Below are 24,546 nucleotides of genomic sequence, written 5' to 3'. Positions count from 1 at the left end.
AAAGAAGAAAAATGAAGGAGAAAAATAAGGTCATCTCAATAGTTGTCAAACTTTTTTTGATAAAATTTAAAATCTATTATTAACTTAAAGAAAAAATTTTTACAAACTATTAAGGGAAGAAAAACTCCTTGGTTTCTAAAGTCTATCAAACCAGAAATCCATAGAGGTCAAACATTGGAAGTATGACCATTAATATCATCAACATCAGCACTGTACTAGCAGAGCTCCAAGAAAAGACATTAAGGAATGAAAAAAAATTTTCATTTCATTTTGCAGGCAATATGATTATCCAGTTTGAACTACAAAGCCCAATACAGTAGCTATAGCCTCTTGTGGCTATTAAGCACTGGAAATTGGCTAGTCCAAACTGATTGTTAAGTATAAATATACACTGAATTCTGAATGCAATACCAAAAATAAGAATAACATAAAATATCTCTCACTATTTTTTATATTGATTACTTGCTGAAATGATATTTTGAGTATATTGGTTTATATAAAATCATCATTTTTCATCCATTTCTTTTTACTTATTAATATGGTGACTAGAAAATATGAAATTATATATGTGACTTGCATTTGTGGCCCACACTGTATTTATATAGGAGAGTGTTGCTCTAGAACATCAAAGAGAGTCAAGTAATACTATTAGAACAAATAGAAAATTTTGGCATTGTTCTATGGCTATCAGGTCAACATAAAAATCAATGGGTTCCATGTATATGAGCAATAAACAATTAGAAGACATATTTCATTTCAATCAAAACAACAAATTCAATAAAATATTTAGGGAAAAATATGAAAGAAATATGTAAGGCCTTTAGGTAGACAAACACAGAACTTGACTGATAGCCATACAAGAGATGAATTAAAATAAAAGCATGTTTCTAGACAAAAAGATCTCAACACTGGAAAAATGCCAAATATTCCCCTAAATTAATCTAAAAATCAATGTAATCCTTATCAAAATGCAAACTGGAATTTATGTGATATATTCTATAATACAGTATAATTAGGATATTGCTGGACAAAAAAACACAAGAAAAATTTTTTTAGAAAGACTAATAGGGAGTAATGCTCAATATTTTCATAATGCTATATTCAAGAAAAAGTATGATATCAGCAGATGAGTGGACAAATATCAATGAAACAGAAATCAGTTCAGAAATAGGACACATGGATTTGAGAATCAAGTTTATGATACCAGTGGCATTTCAAGTCATCAGTGAGAAAAAGGCAAACTTCTATAAATGCCCTTGGGACAAAAGAACTTACTCATTTTGCCAGTATATATTTATAGAAGTTTGCATATAAATAGAGTATAGAAGATTTCTTGATTACTTAAAAATTAAATTACTTTATATGATGAAAAATATCACAAAGTATAAGACAAGTAACAGATGAGAAAACAGTTACATCTATAACTAAAACTAATTTTTTTAAAGACCAATAGAAATCTGTAAGAGAAAAAATTACCAATCCAAAATAAAAATTTTATAAAATATATATTAAAATGATAATAAGATCATTCAGGCAAATATAAATTTTTTAATGTCTTATAACACCATTATTGGTGAAGCTATAGAAAATTACCAACACTGACTGAAGTAATACAGACTTATTGGAAGCAATTTGGCAGTTCTTGTTAAAATTAAAAACGTACATTCCCATCAACCCAACAATTCTTTATCATTATCTTACAGAATACTTGAACAGGTACATTAAAATGCCTTGTTAGGAATATTTATTCCAATACTGTTAATAATTGTCAAATAATAGAAACAACATAAATGTTTACCAATAGCAAACGATTATCTAAGATATGATTAATCCATACTATGGAATACAATATAAAGAAGTAGATGTTTATGTACTAACAAGGATATTTCTCTCACGTATACTGTTAAATGAAAAGAGCAAGTTGCAGGAAAATTGGGGTAAAAATTTTATAAATCACTTATATGTATATGTTTGTGCATGTATGTACATAAATACAAATTTTTACAACATTAAGGGTAAATTGCACAGCCTTTGGAGAATAGAATGTGATTGCAGGTAATTCAAGGAGACCTTTTGCTTTACATGTAGACCTTACATTTTTTACAATAAGAATATATTCATTTATTTCTTTAAAAATAAATGTAGGATGGGCCACAGTGGCTCAGCAGGCAGAGTTCACCTGCCATGCCAGAGACCCGGGTTTGACTCCCAGTACCTGACCAAGTGAAAAACAAACAAAATTAAATTAAAAAATAAATAAATAAAGGTAAAAGATTAGATTCCTGGTGCCTGCCCACAAACACACGCAAAAAACAAAAAAATACTGACGCCCCGCAGCAGCTGGCCCACCCGCCCCCCTCTCCCCTTTTTCTCTGCTGGCCCGGCGCGCGGCGCCCACGCCCCGCAGTAGCCGGCCCGCCCGCCGTCCTCTCCCCTCTTTGTCAGCCGGCCTGGCGCGCAGCGCCCACGCCCCGCAGCAACCGGCCCGAGGGCCCGGCATCTTCCCCCTCCTGCTCCGGTGGCTCTCTAACCACCACCGTGCCCTCTTCCGCCTTCACCGGCTCCTCCACCACCGGCCTCGACAGCCTTGCCACCCTCACCTTTCCTCCTCCAGAACAGCTACTGGGGGAGTGGAGACAATACAGAGCAGCTCCCGGAGCCACGATGGAGATCAAAGGGACGGCGAACCCCATCCTGGAACGGCTGACTGGGAGAACCAGATCCGGTGAGATCACCGAGGGGCGCGGGCTTTCCCGGGCGGGACGGCAAGCGGCCGGAGTCCCTCCCTTCCTCCTTCCCAGGCCAGCTGGCAGAATTGGGCAGGCGATCGCCTTGGGCGGCGGCGGGTGGCGCCCCCACCACGCGAGGCCCCCCGGAACAACTGATAGAGTTGGGTCAGAAATCCCCGGACTGCGGAGAACGGTGACCGGGGGGTCCCTTCCAAACACGTGACTCCCCGGTCCAGCTGGGAACACTGCACCCTCCCGGGCTGCGACAGTTGGCGCCCTCACGCCACGCTTGGTGCCCCGGGCCGACTAGGAAATTCGGTCAGGCGCTTTCACGTGCTGCGGCGGCTGGCGACCCTCCCCGCGTTCGGAACCCCGGGCCGGCTGGCACTCTTCCAAGACGCTTCAGCTGCCGAACCTCCCAAAGGACGAGAGTTTTTCAGAGTTAAAGGACCCACAGCAACTTTCACTGGTGGAACCCGTAGACAAACGTGTGCCACGAGCGCCACCTACTGGACAGGACAAGAAAAACAGAACCCAGAGATTTCACAGAAAAATCTTTCAACCTGTGGGGTCCAAAACCCAGGGAAATCTGACTAAATGCCCAGACGCCAGCAGAAGATAACGGATCATGCTCAGAAAATTGAAAATATGGCCCAGTCAAAGGAAAAAACCAATAGTTCAAATGAGATACAGGAGCTGAGACAACTAATGCTGAATATAAGAACAGAAATGGAAAAACTCTTCAAAAATGAAATCGATAAATTGAGGGAGGACATGAAGAAGACATGGGCTGATCAAAAAGAAGAAATAGAAAAACTGAAAAAACAAATCACAGAGCTTATGGAAGTGAAGGATAAAGCAGAAAAGATGGAAAAAACAATGGATACCTACAGTGATAGATTTAAAGAGACAGAAGATAGAATTAGTGATTTGGAGGATGGAACATCTGAATTCCAAAAAGAAACAGAAACTATCCAGAAAAGAATGGAAAAATTTGAACAGGATATCAGGGAACTCAAGGACAATGTGAATCGCACAAATATACGTGTTGTGGGTGTCCCAGAAGGAGAAGAGAAGGGAAAAGGAGGAGAAAAACTAATGGAAGAAATTATCACTGAAAATTTCCCAACTCTTATGAAAGACCTAAAATTACAGATCCAAGAAGTGCAGCGCACCCCAAAGAGATTAAACCCAAATAGGCGTTCCCCAAGACACTTACTAGTTAGGATGTCAGAGGTCAAAGAGAAAGAGAGGATCTTGAAAGCAGCGAGAGAGAAGCTCTTTCACACACAAGTGAAACCCAATAAGACTATGTGTAGATTTCTCAGAAGAAACCATGGACTCTAGAAGACAGTGGGATGATATATTTAAGTTACTAAAAGAGAAAAACTGCCAACCAAGACTCCTATATCCAGCAAAATTGTCCTTCAAAAATGAGGGAGAAATTAAAACATTCTCAGACAAAAAGTTACTGAGAGAATTTGTGACCAAGAGCCCAGCTCTGCAAGAAATACTAAAGGGAGCACTAGAGTCAGATACAAAAAGACAGAAGAGAGAGGCATGGAGAAGAGTGTAGAAAGAAGGAAAGTCAGACATGATATATATAATACAAAAGGCAAAATGGTAGAGGAAAATAGTATCCAAACAGTAATAACACTAAATGTTAATGGACTGAATTTCCCAATCAAAAGACATAGACTGGCAGAATGGATTAAAAAACAGGATCCTTCTATATGCTGTCTACAGGAAACACATCTCAGACCCAAAGATAAATATAGGTTGAAAGTAAAAAGTTGGGAAAAGATATTTCATGCAAATAACAACCAGAAAAGACCAGGAGTGGCTATACTAATATCCAACAAATTAGACTTCAAATGTAAAACAGTTAAAAGAGACAAAGAAGGACACTATATACTAATAAAAGGAACAATTAAACAAGAAGACATAACAATCATAAATATTTACGCACTGAACCAGAAGGCCCCAAAATACGTGAGGAATACACTGCAAACACAAAAGGGAAATAGACACATATACCATAATAGTTGGAGACTTCAATTCACCACTCTCATCAATGGACAGAACATCTAGACAGAGGATCAATAAAGAAATAGAGAATCTGAATATTACTATAAATGAGCTAGACTTAACAGACATTTATAGGACATTACATCCCACAACAGCAGGATACATCTTTTTTTCAAGTGCTCATGGAACATTCTCAAAGATAGACCATATGCTCGGTCACAAAGCAAGTCTTAACAAATTTAAAAAGATTGAAATCATACACAACACTTTCTCAGATCATAAAGGAATGAAGTTGGAAATCAATAATAGGCGGAGTGCCAGAAAAGTCACAAATACATGGAGGCTCAACAACACACTCTTAAACAACAAGTGGGTCAAAGAAGAAATTGCAAGAGAAATTAGTAAATACCTAGAGGCGAATGAAAATGAAAACACAATATATCAAAACTTATGGGATGCAGCAAAGGCAGTGCTAAGAGGGAAATTTATTGCCCTAAATGCCTATATCAGAAAAGAAGAAAAGGCAAAAATGCAGGAATTAACTGTCCACTTGGAAGAACTGGAGAAAGAACAGCAAACTAATCCCAAACCAAGCAAAAGGAAAGAAATAACAAAGATTAGAGCAGAAATAAATGAAATTGAAAACATGAACACAATAGAGGAAATCAATAAGACCAGAAGTTGGTTCTATGAGAAAATCAACAAGATTGATGGGCCCTTAGCAAGATTGACAAAAAGAAGAAGAGAGAGGATGCAAATAAATAAGATCAGAAATGGAAGAGGAGACATAACTACTGACCTCACAGAAATAAAGGAGGTAATAACAGGATACTATGAACAACTTTACGCTAATAAATACAACAATTTAGATGAAATGGACGGGTTCCTGGAAAAACATGAACAACCAACTTGGACTCAAGAAGAAATAGATGACCTCAACAAACCAATCACAAGTAAAGAAATTGAATTAGTCATTCAAAAGCTTCCTAAAAAGAAAACTCCAGGACCAGACGGCTTCACATGTGAATTCTATCAAACATTCCAGAAAGGAATAGTACCAACTCTCCTAAACTCTTCAAAAAAATCGAAGTGGAGGGAAAAGTACCTAATTCATTCTATGAAGCCAACATCACCCTCATACCAAAACCAGGCAAAGATATTACAAAAAAAGAAAACTACAGACCAATCTCTCTAATGAATACAGATGCAAAAATCCTCAATAAAATTCTAGCAAATCGTATCCAACAACACATTAAAAGAATTATACATCATGACCAAGTAGGATTCATCCCAGGTATGCAAGGATGGTTCAACATAAGAAAATCAATTAATGTAATACACCATATCAACAAATCAAAGCAGAAAAATCACATGATCATCTCAATTGATGCAGAGAAGGCATTTGACAAGATTCAACATCCTTTCCTGTTGAAAACACTTCAAAAGATAGGAATACAAGGGAACTTCCTTAAAATGATAGAGGGAATATATGAAAAACCCACAGCTAATATCATCCTCAATGGGGAAAAATTGAAAACTTTCCCCCTAAGATCAGGAACAAGACAAGGATGTCCACTATCACCACTATTATTCAACATTGTGTTGGAGGTTCTAGCCAGAGCAATTAGACAAGAAAAAGAAATACAAGGCATCAAAATTGGAAAGGAAGAAGTAAAACTATCACTGTTTGCAGATGCTATGATACTATACGTAGAAAACCCGGAAAAATCCACAACAAAACTACTAGAGCTAATAAATGAGTACAGCAAAGTAGGTTACAAGATCAACATTCAAAAATCTGTAGGATTTCTATACACTAGTAATGAACAAGCCGAGGGGGAAATCAAGAAACGAATCCCATTTACAATTGCAACTAAAAGAATAAAATACCTAGGAATAAATTTAACTAAAGAGACAAAAAACCTATATAAAGAAAACTACAAAAAACTGCTAAAAGAAATCACAGAAGACCTAAATAGATGGAAGGGCATACCGTGTTCATGGATTGGAAGACTAAATATAATTAAGATGTCAATCCTACCTAAACTGATCTACAGATTCAATGCAATACCAGTCAAAATCCCAACAACTTATTTTTCAGAATTAGAAAAACCAATAAGCAAATTTATCTGGAAGGGCAGGTTGCCCCGAATTGCTAAAAACATCTTGAGGAAAAAAAACGAAGCTGGAGGTCTTGCGGTGCCGGACTTTAAGGCATATTTTGAAGCCACAGTGGTCAAAACAGCATGGTATTGGCATAAAGATAGATATATCGACCAATGGAATCGAATAGAGTACTCAGATATAGACCCTCTCATCTATGGACATTTGATCTTTGATAAGGCAGTCAAGCCAACTCACCTGGGACAGAACAGTCTCTTCAATAAATGGTGCCTAGAGAACTGGATATCCATATGCAAAAGAATGAAAGAAGACCCGTATCTCACACCTTATACTAAAGTTAACTCAAAATGGATCAAAGATCTAAACATTAGGTCTAAGACCATAAAACAATTAGAGGAAAATTTAGGGAGATATCTTATGAATCTTACAACTGGAAGCGGTTTTATGGACCTTAAACCTAAAGCAAGAGCACTGAAGAAGGAAATAAATAAATGGGAGCTCCTCAAAATTAAACACTTTTGTTCATCAAAGAACTTCATCAAGAAAGTGGAAAGACAGCCTACACAATGGGAGATAATATTTGGAAATGACATATCAGATAAAGGTCTAGCATCCAGAATTTATAAAGAGACTGTTCAACTCAACAACAAAAAGACAGCCAACCCAATTACAAAATGGGAAAAAGACTTGAACAGACACCTACCAGAAGAGGAAATACGGATGGCCAAGAGGGACATGAAGAGATGCTCAATGTCCCTGGCCATTAGAGAAATGCAAATTAAAACCACAATGAGATATCATCTCACACCCACCAGAATGGCCATTATCAACAAAACAGAAAATGACAAGTGCTGGAGAGGATGCGGAGAAAGAGGCACACTTATCCACTGTTGGTGGGAATGTCAAATGGTGCAACCACTGTGGAAGGCAGTTTGGCGGTTCCTCAAAAAGCTGAATATAGAATTGCCATACGACCCAGCAATACCATTGCTAGGTATCTACTCAAAGAACTTAAGGGCAAAGACACAAACGGACATTTGCACACCAATGTTTATAGCAGCGTTATTTACAATTGCAAAGAGATGGAAACAGCCAAAATGTCCATCAACAGAAGAATGGCTAAACAAACTGTGGTATATACATACGATGGAATATTATGCAGCTTTAAAACAAGATAAACTTATGAAGCATGTAATAACATGGATGGACCTAGAGAATATTATGCTGAGTGAGTCCAGCCAAAAACTAAAGGACAAATACTGTATGGTCCCACTGATGTGAACGGACATTCGAGAATAAACTTGAAATATGTCATTGGTAACAGAGTCCAGCAGGAGTTAGAAACAGGATAAGATAATGGGTAATTGAAGCTGAAGGGATACAGACTGTGCAACAGGACTAGATACAAAAACTCAAAAATGGACAGCACAATAATACCTAATTGTAAAGTAATCATGTTAAAACACTGAATGAAGCTACATCTGAGCTATAGGGTTTTTTTTTTTTTTTTAATATTATTTCTACTTTTATTTCTTTTCTCTATATTAACATTTTATATCTTTTTCTGTTGTGTTGCTAGTTCCTCTAAACCGATGCAAATGTACTAAAAACGATGCTCATGCATCTATGTGATGATGTTAAGAATTACTCAGTGCATATGTAGAATGGTATGATCTCTAAATGTTGTGTTAATTTCTTTTTTTTCTTTCCGTTAATAAAAAAATACTAATTAATAAAAATAAATGCAAAAGATTAAAATTAAAATAACAGAATATAGGGCCCTGTATGCATGATATGGAAAAATCTCATCAGCACATGAAGTGAAAGAGGCAACTCACACAAATAATATATCTCATTTGCTTAAAAATTATAAATATACATATTTATGTATGTAAATGCACCTATAGGTGCCCAGCAAGATCCACTGTTACCTGCCTCTAGTCATATAGAAGAGCAGGAGTGAGATTATTATAAAAGAGCCTTTCATTTGGGTCAGAGCATTACCCAATTGTTCAACTCTTTACAGCAAAAATATATTCAGGTATACCTTAGGGAATTAAAAAACATTAAGGAAAGAATTGAGGTAGGGTGGAAAATTCCTGGTCTTCAACCCCAGAAAATGTGATGCAATATACACCTTGGGGATAGGATATAAAAAGCTTCCCCAATTGTTTTGGAGGGAAAATCACCATCACATTAATACTGATTGTATCTAGGATGGTGACAATGGATGTGATATCTTAATCTTTATTAGTGTTTTTTTTTTATATATAATTTACTATAATGAGCATGTCCTTTCACATAAAAGACCTTTGTAAAAGGAAATAAATGCTACTGTACAGAAATTTAAAATCCTAGACAGGAATATAAATAAAACTGATTAATTCATTTCTCCTAAAATAACATGATACTTTTTTTTTCTTTTCAACATTGTGAACAGTTAGTTCAGGGTCGACATCTGTTCATTTCCAATATCTTGCATTTTTATTAACATACAACATAAATTGCCTAATGGATGGCATGTGAATCTATCATTTCTTACATAACTGTGGTCCTGTTTTTATTATTAACTTTGAAGAAATGATTGCTTGGGGAGGGGAGTGTGGTACATAGCCCTATGCCCCCATTTCAGAGAGCCCCAAAGGAACTGAGGGAATCTCAAAGCATATATCCAGTATAAACCTTCAGAACAAGCAAATCTCAGCTCAAGATATCAGCAGTAAGGATTTTTTTTTCCAATACAGCAAAGATTTTAAGATGATTGAGGAAAGCAAGAAAGTTTCTGGTTACTAGTCCTTTTCATTAGGAAAATCTGGATATTTAGATTAAAATTATCAATCTCATAACACAAATTTAAATGTATTCAAAACAATATCCATGACATACCCCAAGAAACTTTAGATATTTAATAAGAAATCCAAATTACATTAGAAAGTACAGCCAATACTAAATATTAATTATCTGTTTTAGGACTGCCTTTGTAATTTATCTGTAACATTAGAAAACAAAACAAAACATTAAGTCCTTTCCACTCAGCATATGCTCAGTGAATGTCCATCCCATTTCCATCAGTGTGTGTCCTGGGATTATAAACAAAGTTAAAACATATTTAATTACGAAGGTCAATCTGTGGCAAAAAAAAAAATAATCACAACATGCTTTCAAGGTAAAATATATGTATTTTTTGGATTCTCTTCACAACTGCTTATCTTAGTGACTAGGGATACATAAGAGTTGACAAAATTCTGACCATGTTTCAGTACAGGTTCAGTCCCCACTGCTCCCCCACCTTCAAGTTTTTCCAAAGATATTAGAAGCTGCTTACAGTGTCAGATAAACGACCATGATATTAGAATACCCCCCTCCACACTGACACCCTTATCCACCCATCCTTTTGCTGACAAATATTACTTCTACACGGGGCTGTTCTTGCAGGGAAAAGGGAGGCAACTGCCATTGCCAACCTTGTAGATTAAACTGGCCTGTAATACTGGATGAGAAATCTCCCAGAAGTTTATTTCTTCTCACTGATCCAAGTCTCTGATCTATGACCAAGAATCTTAGTGGAACTGCATTTTCCTGTGGCAAAAACATTTCTCTCAGCCAGAAAAACAAGTTAAAGGAAAGTTACACTATATTTTTTTCCATTTGAAAAAAAACAAATTAAAGACGGTCCCTAAAATTTAAAACTGTATCCCTTAGGTCTTGCAAATAAATTCTTAAAATAAAATTCATCGACCTAAAACTAAAAAGTACTGTAATTAACTAAAAGACCAAATCTAATCTTTGATGACTCAATTTCCATATAGTACTGCCTCAAGATTTTTTATCCTTAACAATTAAATGTGAGAAAAATATGACAAACTAAAACATCAGTAAAAACAATAATCTTTAATAAAAGAGAATCCCATTTAAAAATTGCTAAAATGAAAAATAAACATTTTAAGAGTTAATTACTACTTTTTCATATTACTAAACATACCACTTGCCAAATTATAACTGATTTTTCATATCTAGCAAATATATTACAAAACACTAATTATTTTGTCAGAATTATACAAAAAAATAAATGACACTGTATGTTCAATCTGCTAAAAGGCTCATCTCCATATATTTTAAACCCATAGTATTGCAGCAAACCAGATCTCAAGAAAGAACTGAAAAGGCAAATATGCTGGTTTGAAAGGAAGCATGCCCCCTAAGAAAAGCCATGTTTTAATATAAATCCCATTTCATAAAGGTAGAATAATCTCTATTCAATATTGTATGTTTGAAACTGTAATCAGATCATCTCCCTGGATGATATGATTTAGTCAAGAGTGGTTGTTAAACTGGATTAAGGAACAACATGTCTCCACCCATTTGGGAGGGTCTTGATTGGTTTATTGGAGTCCTATAAAAGAAGAAATATTTTGGAGAATAAGAGACTCAGAGAGAGCAGGGAATGCTGTAGCACTACAAAGCAGAGAGTCCTCCAGCCAGTGACCTTTGGAGATGAAGAAGGAAAATGCCTCCCGGGGAGCTTCATGAAACCGGGAGCCAGGACAGAAAGCTAGCAGATGACGCTTTGTTCACCATGTGCCCTTCCAGCTGAGAGAGAAGCCCTGACTGTGTTAGCCACATGCCGTCTCACTTGAGAGAGAAACCCTGAACTTTGTCGGCCTTTTTGAAGCAAGGTATCTTTTCCTGGATGCCTCTGATTGAACATTTCTATAGACTTGTTTTAATTGGGACATTTTCTTGGCCTTAGAACTGTAAACTAGCGACTAATTAAATTCCCCTTTTAAAAGCCGTTCCGTTTCTGGTATACTGCATTACAGCAGCTAGCAAACTAGAACAGCAAGTCATTTATTAGAAACACGTAAAAATTCTCCATGAGAGAGGTTCCAGTCAATGCTTATAAAAGGCCAATCCATCAACAAATATACAATGAATGGCTATTAGTGCCAGGCCCTATGACAGTTTTCAAAAATACAAAGAAGAAAAGCTCACACCCTGCCTTTGAGAAAGCTAGCAGTATAATGGGTGAACAAGCACTCAAACAACTACTAGCAAATACTAAGTGCCATAATGATCCAACAAATACACCTACCGTCAAATAGCCACAGATTTTTTAAGCATACTGAAATCATAAGGAAAGAGAGGATCAGCAACAAAGATACTTGTCAGGGTCAGCTACCTATTCCAATACCAGGCTCCTGTTCTTCCTTTTAATTACTAAAATACCCTGGGAATCAGCTGGGCATGACTACATTGCCCAATCTTTCTTGCAGCAAGCAATGGCCATATGATTAAATTTCAGTCAATGAGACATGATTGAAAGTAGCATATGTAAGTTTTGGATCACATCGTTAAAAGGAAGCTATTTCCTCTTCACATTCTAACCTTTCCCATAGACTAGAACCTAGATGTATTGGTATAGAGCCAGAGCTGATGCTGTACATGATGATGCTACCTGCAGGGATGGCAAAACAAGATTAGGAGAAACTTCGGTCCCTGAATAACCTCTGAAAGCAAACCTGCCTAGACTCCTGAACCAACTCAGCTTTCTAAGTAAGAGAAATGTAAGCCCTATCTTCTTTAAGCCACTGTTTCACTGTCTATATTGAAGGCCAAACTAACATCCTAACTAATACGATTATGTAAATTTGTAAATTTCCAGAATATCATTACTTAGAGGCACTTTTTTTAAACAAACAATAATTTATTGTTTTTGGTTCTTTTCCCTTCATAATATTTTTAATTTTTTAACTTTTGGGGGATAATTGTAAATTCACATGTACTTATAAGAAATAATACAGAGGAATCCCATGAATCCCTTGCCCAGTTTCTCCCAATGGTAACATCTAACAAATTATAATACACTTCTATGTCGGAAATGACTCCCAAGGGTGTAAATCTCCCAGGTAACATGGGACATGACTACAGGTGATGAGCTTGGACCTGGCATCATAGGATTGAAAAAGCCTTCTTGAACAAAAGGAAGAAGAGAGATGAGACAAAATAAAATTTCAGTGGCTGAGAGATCTCAAATATGGCTGAGAGATCTCAAATATAGCTGAGAGGTCATTCCGGAGGTTATTTTTATATGGTATACAGGCGTGCTCATTTAGTTTTTGATGTATTGAAGTAGCTAAAGAGAAATACCTGAAGTTGCTGAACTGTAATCCAGTAGCCTTGGTATTAAAATGATATTAGCTTTATAAAATGAGTTAGGTAGAGTTCCTTTTTCCTCAATTTTTTGGAAAAGTTTGAGCAGGATTGGTGTTCTTTTTGGAATATTTCATAAAATTCCCCTGTGAAGCCGTCTGGTCCTGGGTTTTTCTTTGTAGGAAGATTTTTGATGATTGATTGAATCTCTTTAATTGTGATTGGTTTGTTGAGATCTTCTAATTATTCCTGAGTCAATGTAGCTTATTTGTGTGTATCCAGGAATTTGCTCATTTCATCTAAGTTGTCTAGTTTGTTGACACATAGCTGTTAATAATATCCTCTTATTTCCTTTATTTCTTCAAGGTCTGTGGTAACGTACTTCTTCTCCTTTCTGATTTTGTTTATTTGCATCCTCTTCCTTTTTCGTTTTGTTATTTTTGCTAGTGGTCCATCCATTTTATTGATTTTCTCAGAAAACCAACTTTTGGTTTTATTGATTCTTTCTACTGTTCTTATGTTCTCCCATTCATTTAACTTTGCTTTACTCTTTGTTATTTCTCTTCTTATATTTGCTTGGGGTTAGTTTGCTATTCTTTTTCAAGTTTCTCTAGGTGAGCAGTTAAGTACTCAATTTTTGCTTTCTTATTTTTTAATATAGGTTCTTAGGACAATAAATTTCCTTCTCAGCACAGCTTTGCTGCATTCCATAAATTCTGATATGTTGTGTTTTCATTTTCATTTGTCTCCAGATAGCTACTGATTTCTCTAACAATTTCTTCTTAAGCTGGTTGTTTAAGAGTGTTATTTAATCTCCATACAGTTGCGAAAGTTCTGGTTCTTTGGTGGTTATTGATATCCAGCTTCATTTCATTGTGATCAGAGAAAGTACTGTGAATAATTTCAATGTTTTTAAATTTACAAAGACCCGTTTTGTGCCCCAGCATATGATCTATTCTTGGAGAATGTTCCATGAACACTAGAGAAGAATGTATATCCTGGTGTTTTGGGGAGTAATGTGTCTGTTAGGTCTAATACATTTATCAAGTTGTTTAACTTCTCGATTTCCTGGTTGATCTTCTGTGTGGTTCTGTAGAGTAGATTAGTGTACCGAAGTCTTCTACTATTACTGTTGAAACATCTATTGCTCCCTTCAATTTTGCCAATGTCTGTCTCATGTACTTTGGAGTTCCTTGACTGGGAGCATAAACATTTATGACTGTTATTTCTTCTTGGTGAATTGTCCCTTTTAGTAATATATGGTGTCCTTCTTTGTCTCTTATGATGTGTTTACATTTAAAGTCTATTTTGTCTGATACTAGCACAGCTACTCCTGCTTTCTTTTGGTTACAACTTGGGTGGAACATCTTCTTTCATCCTTTCATTTTCAATCTATTTGCATCTTCGTGTCTAAGATGAGCATCTTGTAAGCAGCATATAGCTGGATTATATTTCTTAATCCATTCTGCCAATCTGTATCTTTTAAATTGGTAAGTTTAGTCCATTAACATTCAAAGTTATTACTGAAAAGGTGTTTCTTGAGTCCACCATCTTATCTTTTGGATTTTATTTGTCAGATCTATGTATTCTTTTCCCTCTTTCTCTTTTTACCCTTTAAGTTATCCTTATGGGTAATCTTCAATTCTGTGTTCTCAAGACCTCCCTCTCCTGTGTTTTTTTTCAACTGGCAGAACACTCTTGAGTATTTCTTGTAGGGCCAGTGTCTTGTTGAGAAGTTCTTTCAGGATTTGTTTGTCTGTGAAATTTTTCATCTCTCCCCCAGTTCTGAAAGATGATTTGGCTGGTTACAGGATTCTCGGCTAGAAGATTTTCTCTTTCAGTATTCTAAATACATCATACCGCTGCCTTCTTACCTCCATAGTGTCAGTTGAGTGTCTGAACAGTCTTAATGGTTACCCTTGCATGTAGTAGATTGTTTTTCTCTTGCTTCTTTCAGGATTTTCTGCTTCTCTTCAATATATGACAGACTGATTAGTATGTGTCTTGGAGAATGCCTATTTGCATTTATTCTATCTGGAGTTCAAGGAGCTTCTTTGACATATATTTATGTCCTTTATATAAACATGGACAGATAGTTATATAAAGATATGCTGTTTTGAAAGTCCAAAATCAGTTGTCCTGTCTCTAGTTCACTTATTCTTTCTTCTGCCTCTTCAAATCTGCTGTTGTTTGTCTCTAGTATGTTTTTTATCTGGTCTACAGCATTCTTATTCTCTATGATATCTGCTATTTTTATATTTATTCTTTCAGATTCCTCTTTATGCTCTTGTAGTGTCTTCTAGATTTGTTATGGCATTAGCCATCCTACTGATTTTATTTAGTAGAGTTATATGAACATCTTTGATTAGTTGTTCCAACTTCTGTGTCTCCTCTGGTGTTTCAATTTGGTCGTTAGGCTAAGCTATATTTGTCTGCATCATGACATGCTAAGTGATTTTCTGTTGTCTTCACGGCAAGTAAATAACTTGATTGGTTTGCTTTGGAAGTTGATTTCCTTCACTAGGCTTTATATTGTATTTGCAGGGTGGATATGGAGCAGGATGCAGGTTGTGGGGCAGGGCATAACAGTGCAGTGATGCATTGCAGTGCAGGTAGTATGGGTGCAGACTGGGGATGTTACACTTGTACCTGTGAGCATGGGCACCCAGAGGTGGGGAGGATGTGGCTGTACAGGTGCATGAGTCTGTGGGGTGCAGCCCTGGTGTGAGCTGGTCTAGGGTACCTGGCACTTTGCGTGCATGTGCAGAGGTCAGGGCAGTGGGTTGGCATTGTGCCTGCATGGGCTGGGGGCAGGGGGGGGAGGAGTCATGACTGAGGGCCATGTGCATGTGCAGATCTGGAAGGGCCATAAACTGATATACACGTGTGCAATGCTCAGAAGGGGAGGAGTGGGGTGGGGTGGCACAACTGTATCAGCTGGGCACAGGTGTAGCCTAGGTATAGAGGTAAGCACCAGCAGCCTTTATGCACAGGCGCCCACCTATAGGGGGTAGGGACAGGGAGGTAGGGCTCGGGAGGGACAGGGAAAGACTGTACTTTTGCAGAAGATGTGGGTTGGGCTGGAGCAGGCGGGCATCCACTTGGGGTGGGCGTGTAGGGTGGGAGTTCCTGGAGCATGGGGAATGCGGACAGGTGACAGAGTTCAGGTGTATGGCATGTGGGTTGGGTCATGAATCACGAGGCTGTGCCGGTGAGCACAGCGCATTCAAGGAACATGGCTTGGCTTACTTCCTAGTCTCCATCTCCCTGACCGACACTCCTCAGGGCTCCAGGCTACCACGTCAGCCTGTCTGCACCAGCCGGACTGTCTCTGGTTCTCTGCTTCTCAGTTCCTCAGCTTTTGCAACCATGGCCTCCCTATGTGGTGCAGAAGACCCTTCCAGGTCACTACACCCTGGAATTGCTGGCTCAGTCACCTTCCTGTCCCTTCTCTAGCTGTTCCCTGGAGCAGGGGTGAACTCGACCTATCCTATTCCACCATCTTCCTCAATATGACATTTTTAACAAAATAATGTATTGGGGGAAAATTCAAGCAATATTACAAATATTATTGTACAACAATAGAATAGTTGATGTGAAAATTGAACTGTGTCAAAAAAGTATGCATGCATCTCAGATGTTGTGGGAGAGCGTCATGGAATAACACACTGTTGGAACCATTCTCTACCATCAGGCACACATACATAAATATGTTTCCAAAACACCTTTCATGTTGAGCCCTTGATTTTACTGAGAGTTATATGCCAAGAGGGACAAGTTTGAGAAAATTCTGAGAAAACTCTAGAAAGGGAGCAAAGAGAGTGAGAAAAAAATGACTAGAATGAGAAAGAGCATTTTACCACTGCTTGTTAACATTCATTATTTGAAAAGAAAGCCACGTTTTGAGAAATTTTCATACAAATATGACAATTTGTTACATAAATATAGACGTTTTAGTATGTTTGATAAAACTAGTTAACAACCGTGGTTTATTATATGCATTAAAGCTGTTTAATTTAAAATAATGAAAAAGAGACTACAGATTAGCATTCTTAGCAGAATGTCTGATTTTCACGAATGGATCACTGTTGTTAAGTGAGAAATGTGTACACTCTGTAACTCTATCAGAAGATGAGTTGTTAGGGTTTGACTACAAAGGGCACGGTGGGAATTTTCAGGTTGATAGACATGATCTCTATCTTGATTGTGGTAGCTTTTATACAATAGTATACATAAGCAAAACTAATGCTAATAAGGGTAAATTTTACTATATATAATTTATACCTCAATAAACTTCATACCCCTCACACAAAAAAAAACTGCTTGCATGGATGTGGAGCATATGGAACTCACATATACTCTAGGTGAGAGTATAAATTGGTGCACAACTTAATCATAACAAAAGTTAAATGCTGTATAACTGGGACCCACAATTCCACTAATGATTATTATACCCAACAAAAATGCTTACATGTGTGTGATGAAAACATATACAAGAATGTACAGAGCAGCATTATTTTAATAGTTAAACGGTGGAAAGAACCCAAATACATATCACAGCATAAAGGATAAATAAAATGTGGGCTAGTCATAAAATGAAATAATGTATAATAATGAAAATGAACTATACTTCATGCAAAAAACATGCATGAATTTCACAAACAAGTAAAAGAAAGCAGACGCTAAAGAATACATGGAAAATGATTCCATGTATATAAAATTTGAAACCAGAAAAAACTAATCTATAGTGTTAGAAATCGCAGTTGTGATTTCCTTTACAATTGAGAGGGGAGAATCATTAAGAGACTGCATGAAGAGAGGTTTCAGGGGTGCTACAAAATCACTTAACCAGACAGAGTTGACAAGTTGAATCTACACATAGATTCACCATACTTAACTTATTATCCAGCTTTCTGTTGATGGATGTTTGGTAGTATATTTTAAATGACAAGAATATAAAAGAATGTAGTTTTATCAAATTTGTTACAATTTATGATGCATATGCTAAACACATTTCTTACTTATATAAAATTTTTATTTAATTATTTACATTTTCTAGGTATATAAACATATCATACATAAAAGGCAGTTTTTAAATTTCATCTTTGCCTGTAGTCACACCTTCAATTTTTAAATTAGCCATAGGTGGTAGCACCTTTTGTGTTACATTAAAGAAGTGAATGAGAAAAAAAAAAACAACCCAGGTTTTAGGCTTTTTGCAATATACTGTTCCACTCAGAGAGGAGAGAAAGAGAAATCCAGCTGGCTCAAAAATTCTATTAGTTTCAAATCACATATACTCTGGTTCTCAAACTGGGACATATGCATTCTTGGACAGTCTGTGATGTGCCACAGACTAAACAAAGCACTTTTTTCTAGAGCATCAATTCTACACAAATATTTCAAAAAGGTTAATTGAAGTAACCTAACTGGCATGTAGTTACATGTTTTTAGCAATAAAATACATGGGCATGTTTACTGTACAAAACATGAAACCTGAGCTTTTGCCAAGTGGCTTCTGGCAAACTGCTAGATCCTTGAGGTCCTGAACTCATTTCCCTCCGTTATACGGCTAGGCTTTAAAAGTATGTTAATGGCTCCCTGCCTTTTCCAACATTGTGTGACTTACCATAATACTGAGAATTCAAGGTCTGCTTAACAACAATATGAAAGATGGTTTTAGAATTCATTATGTTTTTGCTGTTGTTTCCTTGACTGTGAATTTAAATGTTTTATTTCATGAAGAGGGAGAACAGGGTTCTCTTTTATCCCACTCTCTTCTAGGTGCAATGAGATTCTGGCGAAAACTTCTACAAAACTCATCTTAGAACGCTAATTTATTATACCACCGCCTCATCTTCATTAACTATAAGTTGTCACCCAGGATTAAGGCAAGTTACAAGTAATAGACCTGTACAAAAACAGCCAAATAAAAGTCCAAAAGGAGGTACAGCAGTTTGTAATGTGCTTCATGGTGTTTGAGACTAAGGTTCCTTTTATCTTGCTGCTCCAATCCGTATGGGCTCCATTCCTAGAGATACTCATGGTCTAAATGGCTAAACCAGCTCCAGTTATCACATATTCATTACATCCACTCCCTTTAAGAATGCTACCTGTAAGATTGCCTATACTTAAATGAGTTCTTGCGTGAACTGAAAAAAATAAATAAATAAAAAGATTGCCCACACCACTTCTGCTTACATTCCCTTGACCAAAATGCAGACCATAACAAGTTGCAAAGCAAACTGAGAAATGTAGTCTATTCTTTGCACCCTTGGAGACAGCTAAAACCGATGGCACACGAGTAACTAGTAGTTACCTCCTCACCAAGTTTAAGTAATCCTTCAAAATGTCCCAAAGATATGCCTTTTCTATTTGCCATGATAGAACAGCTCCTTTGTCTTCCATATTCTTAAAGTCCTCTCTTTAGCTTAGCTCAGGGGCTTCATTAACAACATGTGAATTGGCAACAAATACTGGTAGTCTTACCACCACATCCTCCCTTGGATACAAGCAACAGGATGCCTCAAAGCATGTGCTATTAATCACACAGTCAAAAGGAGACAGGAAATAACTTTGGCTGCTTTACAGTAAGAATTTCCCTGCTCCCCTGATGTGACCAAGTGTTTTAATTTGCTGATATTGATGGAATGCAACATACCAGAAATGAATGGCTTTGATAAAGGGATTTTCTAATTACAGCTCTAAAGACTTAAAAATGTCCAAACTAAGGCATCCAGGAAAAGATATCATGACTCCAAAGAAAAGGCAAATGACAGCAAAGTTTCCTCTGTCACATGAAAAGGCACATGGCTGACAACTGCTGGGTTCTACATCTCCAAACTTGTGTCTAGGCATTTGCTCTCTGTTGGCACGGACAGCATCTTCAAATGTTTCCATCTAAGCTTCCTCTAAAATGTTTCCCCTTTTAAAGGACTCCAGCAAACTAATCAAGACCTACCTTGAATGGGTAGAGTCATATCTCCATCAAATCAAAAGGTCATACTCAGAACTGGATGTGTCATATCTTCATGGATACAATCCAATCAAAATTTCTACCCTAGTTCTGCCTCCACAAGAATGGATTAGGAAAAGAACATGGTTTTTCTGAGGTACATAATAGTTTCAAACTAGCACACCAAATCTGGAACTGAAATTAGCAGAAATAATAGGTTGGATTTAAATTGTGTCTCAAACTTTTCAAATATATAGTAGAGACAAAGACTCATTTTTTTTTCCAGTCTTTGTCTCTACTATATATTTGAAAAGTTGATTTTGTTATAGTGGTAAAATTATAGTTACTCTTATTTTGTAAATTTCAAAACCTACAATGCTCTTTCTGAAATAAATGTTCTAAGATTTTACACATACACTTTTTTTAATGCATGTTTATCTTACAAATGGTGACAGAGATAGATATTATTATGAAAACAGCATTGGTTTTGCAGGCACAATATGATTTTAAAATCCAGCCCTACCATCTACTAGTTGTGTGACCTTATAAAAACTACACAACTTCTGTAAAATAAGGAACACAGTGCAGGTAATTTAATTTGCCGGTTTTATCTAATTTTCATCCCCTCCCCTCTGTGATCGGTATTACAGGTTCTAGAACTCTGCAAAGTATGGTGCTCAAACTTTGTTGCCAGCTGGCTTCAGGTTAGCACCCAGTCAATGGGAGATAACTGGCAGAAGACTAGAAAGGGAAAAGAACGGAGAGGTCATTTTTTTTTCCCCTGCATTTCTGACAGACATAACCATCATTCCAGTGAATCTGTGTTCAGTTAGTAAGATTCCTGTGGGAGAGGAGCCAACAGGTTCTCTTACAATGTAAACATTTAAAAGTTGTTTATCACAGTGTTGCCTGGAATGGCAAAATATTAGAAACCACCAAAATGACTAACAAGTAGCTGAAAATTAAATAAATTTGGGTGGATCCATAAGATGCGCCATTAAAATCATCTTTATAAAGAAATATAATTGCATGGAAAATTTAGCAAATTGTTACACAAATAAGACAGGATTGGAAAAAATCCCTGTATATTGTGATTAGCATCATGTCAGTGTTGGGACTGTATAGACAGACAAGGACAAAGAAAGATGCAGAATCCAACTGTCTACCACTTAAATGTCGGAGAGTTATGGCCCAGTCAGACTGAAAGAACAGGAAAAGAAAAGACAATGCAAGGAAACAATAAAAAGCATGGAATAAGTTGGCTCAACATGAGTGGTGGACTGAAGATTTTTGCATACACTATGCCTTTTCAAAGGCAATGATTTCATCCCATAAACAGACAGATAGGATATCTGTAGTTTCAAATTTTTATGAAAGGGGGAGGGGTTTGGCCATAGGAAAAAATGACCTAAAAAGGCTCTTTGGGGGATGACAAAGGGAAAAAAAGGCCGACACAAATCTCTTTTTTTCCACAAGTATTGGTGGAACTTGAACCTGCGGTCAGAGGAGGATTGGAATTAACCCCATCTGAAGGGCACGGAGGCCCCAGATCTCACAGGCACAGCAGAAATGGCTCACTGGATAGCCATCACAGTTATAACGAGAAACACAATGGATGTATGTAACACCAAGACTTAAGAAAATCTAAGTTTGTAAAGAATATCAAAACGATTAAAAGAACAGGAGATTTACTATATTGGAATTACTCTAACAGCTTAAATCCTAGAGTGGGAAGTATCTCGGGTAGGCATTTCAAATGCCTTTTCAAAAAAATAAGTCCGCCACTCATGTTGAGCCAACTTATTCCATGCTTTTTACTGTTTCATTGCATTTTCTATTCTTTTCCTGTTCTTTCAGTCTGACTGGCCCATAACTCTCTGACATTTGAATGGTAGACAGTAGGATTCTGCATCTTTCTTCGTCCTTGTCTGGCTATACAGTCACAATACTGACATGATGTTAATCACAAAAAAGGCATTTTCAAAAAGAAAATCTAATATATTAAATTTATAATGGCAGTCATATTTTTAATAGATTTAATTAACCAAGCTTATAAATGAGACTAATTATATGAGATTCAGTTTAACTTGAGTTCACTGAACATTTATCAAAGGGCCATCAAAAGTTACTGCTAAAATTTATTCAATTTAAGATCTGTAACTTCAATATAAATGCTGAAGAAAAACTAAATTTACAAACGTAACTTTAATAAAATATAAACATATATATGCACAAAGAATAAAAAAAAGAAAATATAAAAACACAAGTAACTGTCAGCACTACTTTCTGAGCACAAACGATGCCTTCAGATGTGTAAAAATATGTACCAGAAATATGATTTCAATTATATATCTACATATGAAATAGTGTATATGTATGCATATATGTGCACACATATGAATGTATATGATGAATAAGAATAGAAGGAGATATATCAAAATATTAACCATGGTTATCTTCAGTCAACAGAATTATTGAATATTTAAAATTTTTCTTTACTGTGTTCTGTATTTTCTGGCCTATTTCTAGATTCTTTAAGATATTCCACATCATTATTACCTACTGATTCAATAGATTGTAAAAAATGATATTACCTTTACATAGAAAAAAAAAATCTGCCTGTTAGGATTACAGATTATGAACTTGATTAAAAAAAAAAAAGAGGGCTGAACATTCTAGTCAAATGCTGTCCAAAAGAAATATAAGAGCCATATATACAAAATTAAGTTTTCTAAAAGCCAGATTAGAAAAGTAAAATGATACAAAAATAGTTATAATAATATACTTTATTCAACCAATATATCCAATATATTATCATTTCAACACATAATCAATATGGAAAGATCACAAATGAAATATTTTACCTTCCTTTTTTTTGGACTAAGTCTGCAGAATCTGTTGTATACTTTTCATGCAGAGAACATCAACTCAAGCCAGTTGCATTTCAAGTGCTCAGTAACCACATGCAATTCTAGGCAGAGGGAGCAACATAGCCAAAGCCATAGAGGCACAGGAGCAGAAGGCATAGTTGGAGATGAGTAAATGATCATGTATGTGGAAATGAAGGTGTAAAGGCAGGCCAAATGCCATTTACGGTTATCATCTGCCAATAAGGGGTTTAAAATTACATTTATTATTGATGAGATTCACCAAAAGAATAGAAACAGGAAAACAACACAATGAGGTTATAGAAAGTTGTTTTAGAAAGTTATTTCTAGCAGAAATGTGGGGAAAATTTTCTTAGACAATCTTAAAGGTAGATTTCAAGTGAGAAATAATGAAGGATAAGGTTATGAGGAAGAGACAGAAGAGATGATTTGGAGTGAAGATGAAAGGAAGCACCCACTACTATAAAATATTTCTATCTTCACAGTGACTTTTTCCTTTTATTCTCAAGTCCTAGCCATCTTTATTTCTAGGGAAGTTTTTTTGGGCTAAAAAGTGTACTCTGTCAGATAAAACTTCATTTATACACTCTTGTGTGTGTGCATGTGTGTATATATAAAACTACTAGGTTGTGGGAATGAAGAAGGTAGAGTCAAGAACAGAGGCAAAGGTTCAAGCTTAAACATCCAAATGGATAGTGGGTTTTCTGGGACAGGAAAGGTAAAATGGGGGAACCAATTTAGGCATCAGCTGGATGAATGAAGTGCTAAAAATATGTGCCAGGAGATTAGGAGAGAGGTGGGTGCCAGAGCTAAGGAGTTGTGATCATCCATTTGTAGGGGATCCCTGAAGCCATGGGTACACATAAAATTACGGATAAACATGACACTTGAACTTCCCTACTTCCAGGGGAGGGTTAGTGTAAACATCAAATGTAATGTAATCTGTAAAGTGCTACAGAGATTTAAAGCAGGTATGATTGGTTCCTCTCTCCTCAGGTCTCTCTCACTCCCCTCCCCTTAGCTATTCACTCACTCATAAGGCATTAGCCTAACTGTAGAATAATCACACCAGCCTTAACGTGGCTAGTAGATCCCTAATAGATGAAACTTGGTTCTAGAACATACATCATAAACGACACCAGGGCCAGACTCAAGCCTGGGGTTCATCTCCTACACCGCCAGGGAAAGTTTCACTCATGGATGTCATGTGCATGCACGGGGCGATGGCAATGATTTCACTTGCAGAGTTGGGCTTAAAAGGAGTGAGGTCACATCTGAGCAACAAAAGAGGTCCTCCAGAAGTAACTCTTAGGCATACATGTAGGTACGCTAAACTTCTCCGCTACATACATAAGCTTCACAAGAGCAAGCATCAAGATCAAGGGCTTGGCCTACTGATTTAGGTATCCCTAATGTTTGACCCAGTATTAGGTTTTTGTCTTTTTTTTTTTTTTAACTTTTTTATTGTAGGGTATGACATATATACAAAGCAAAAAAAATAAAAAATAAAAAAGCAATATTTTCAAAGCACTCTTCAACAAGTACTTACAGGACAAATCCCAGAGTTTGTCATGGCCTACCATGAGATCCCCTTAGAGTCTTCCTTCTAGTTACTCCAGAATATAGGAGGACAGAAGGCTTAAACAATTTTTTATCATCACAATTGACTTTT

General features: G+C 36.6%; 1 protein-coding gene across 5 annotated transcripts in view; it reads right to left on the bottom strand.

The window, feature by feature from the left end:
• DYM (dymeclin) overlaps positions 1–24,546 on the bottom strand; it is a 603,069-nt gene that overhangs the window by 341,280 nt on the left and 237,243 nt on the right. The window lies entirely within an intron of this gene.

Source organism: Tamandua tetradactyla, chromosome 18 (genome assembly GCF_023851605.1).
Source record: "Tamandua tetradactyla isolate mTamTet1 chromosome 18, mTamTet1.pri, whole genome shotgun sequence".
Classification (NCBI taxonomy): domain Eukaryota; kingdom Metazoa; phylum Chordata; class Mammalia; order Pilosa; family Myrmecophagidae; genus Tamandua; species Tamandua tetradactyla.
Note: the sequence above shows the minus strand (reverse complement) of the source record. Positions and strands in the feature narration are given on the sequence as shown.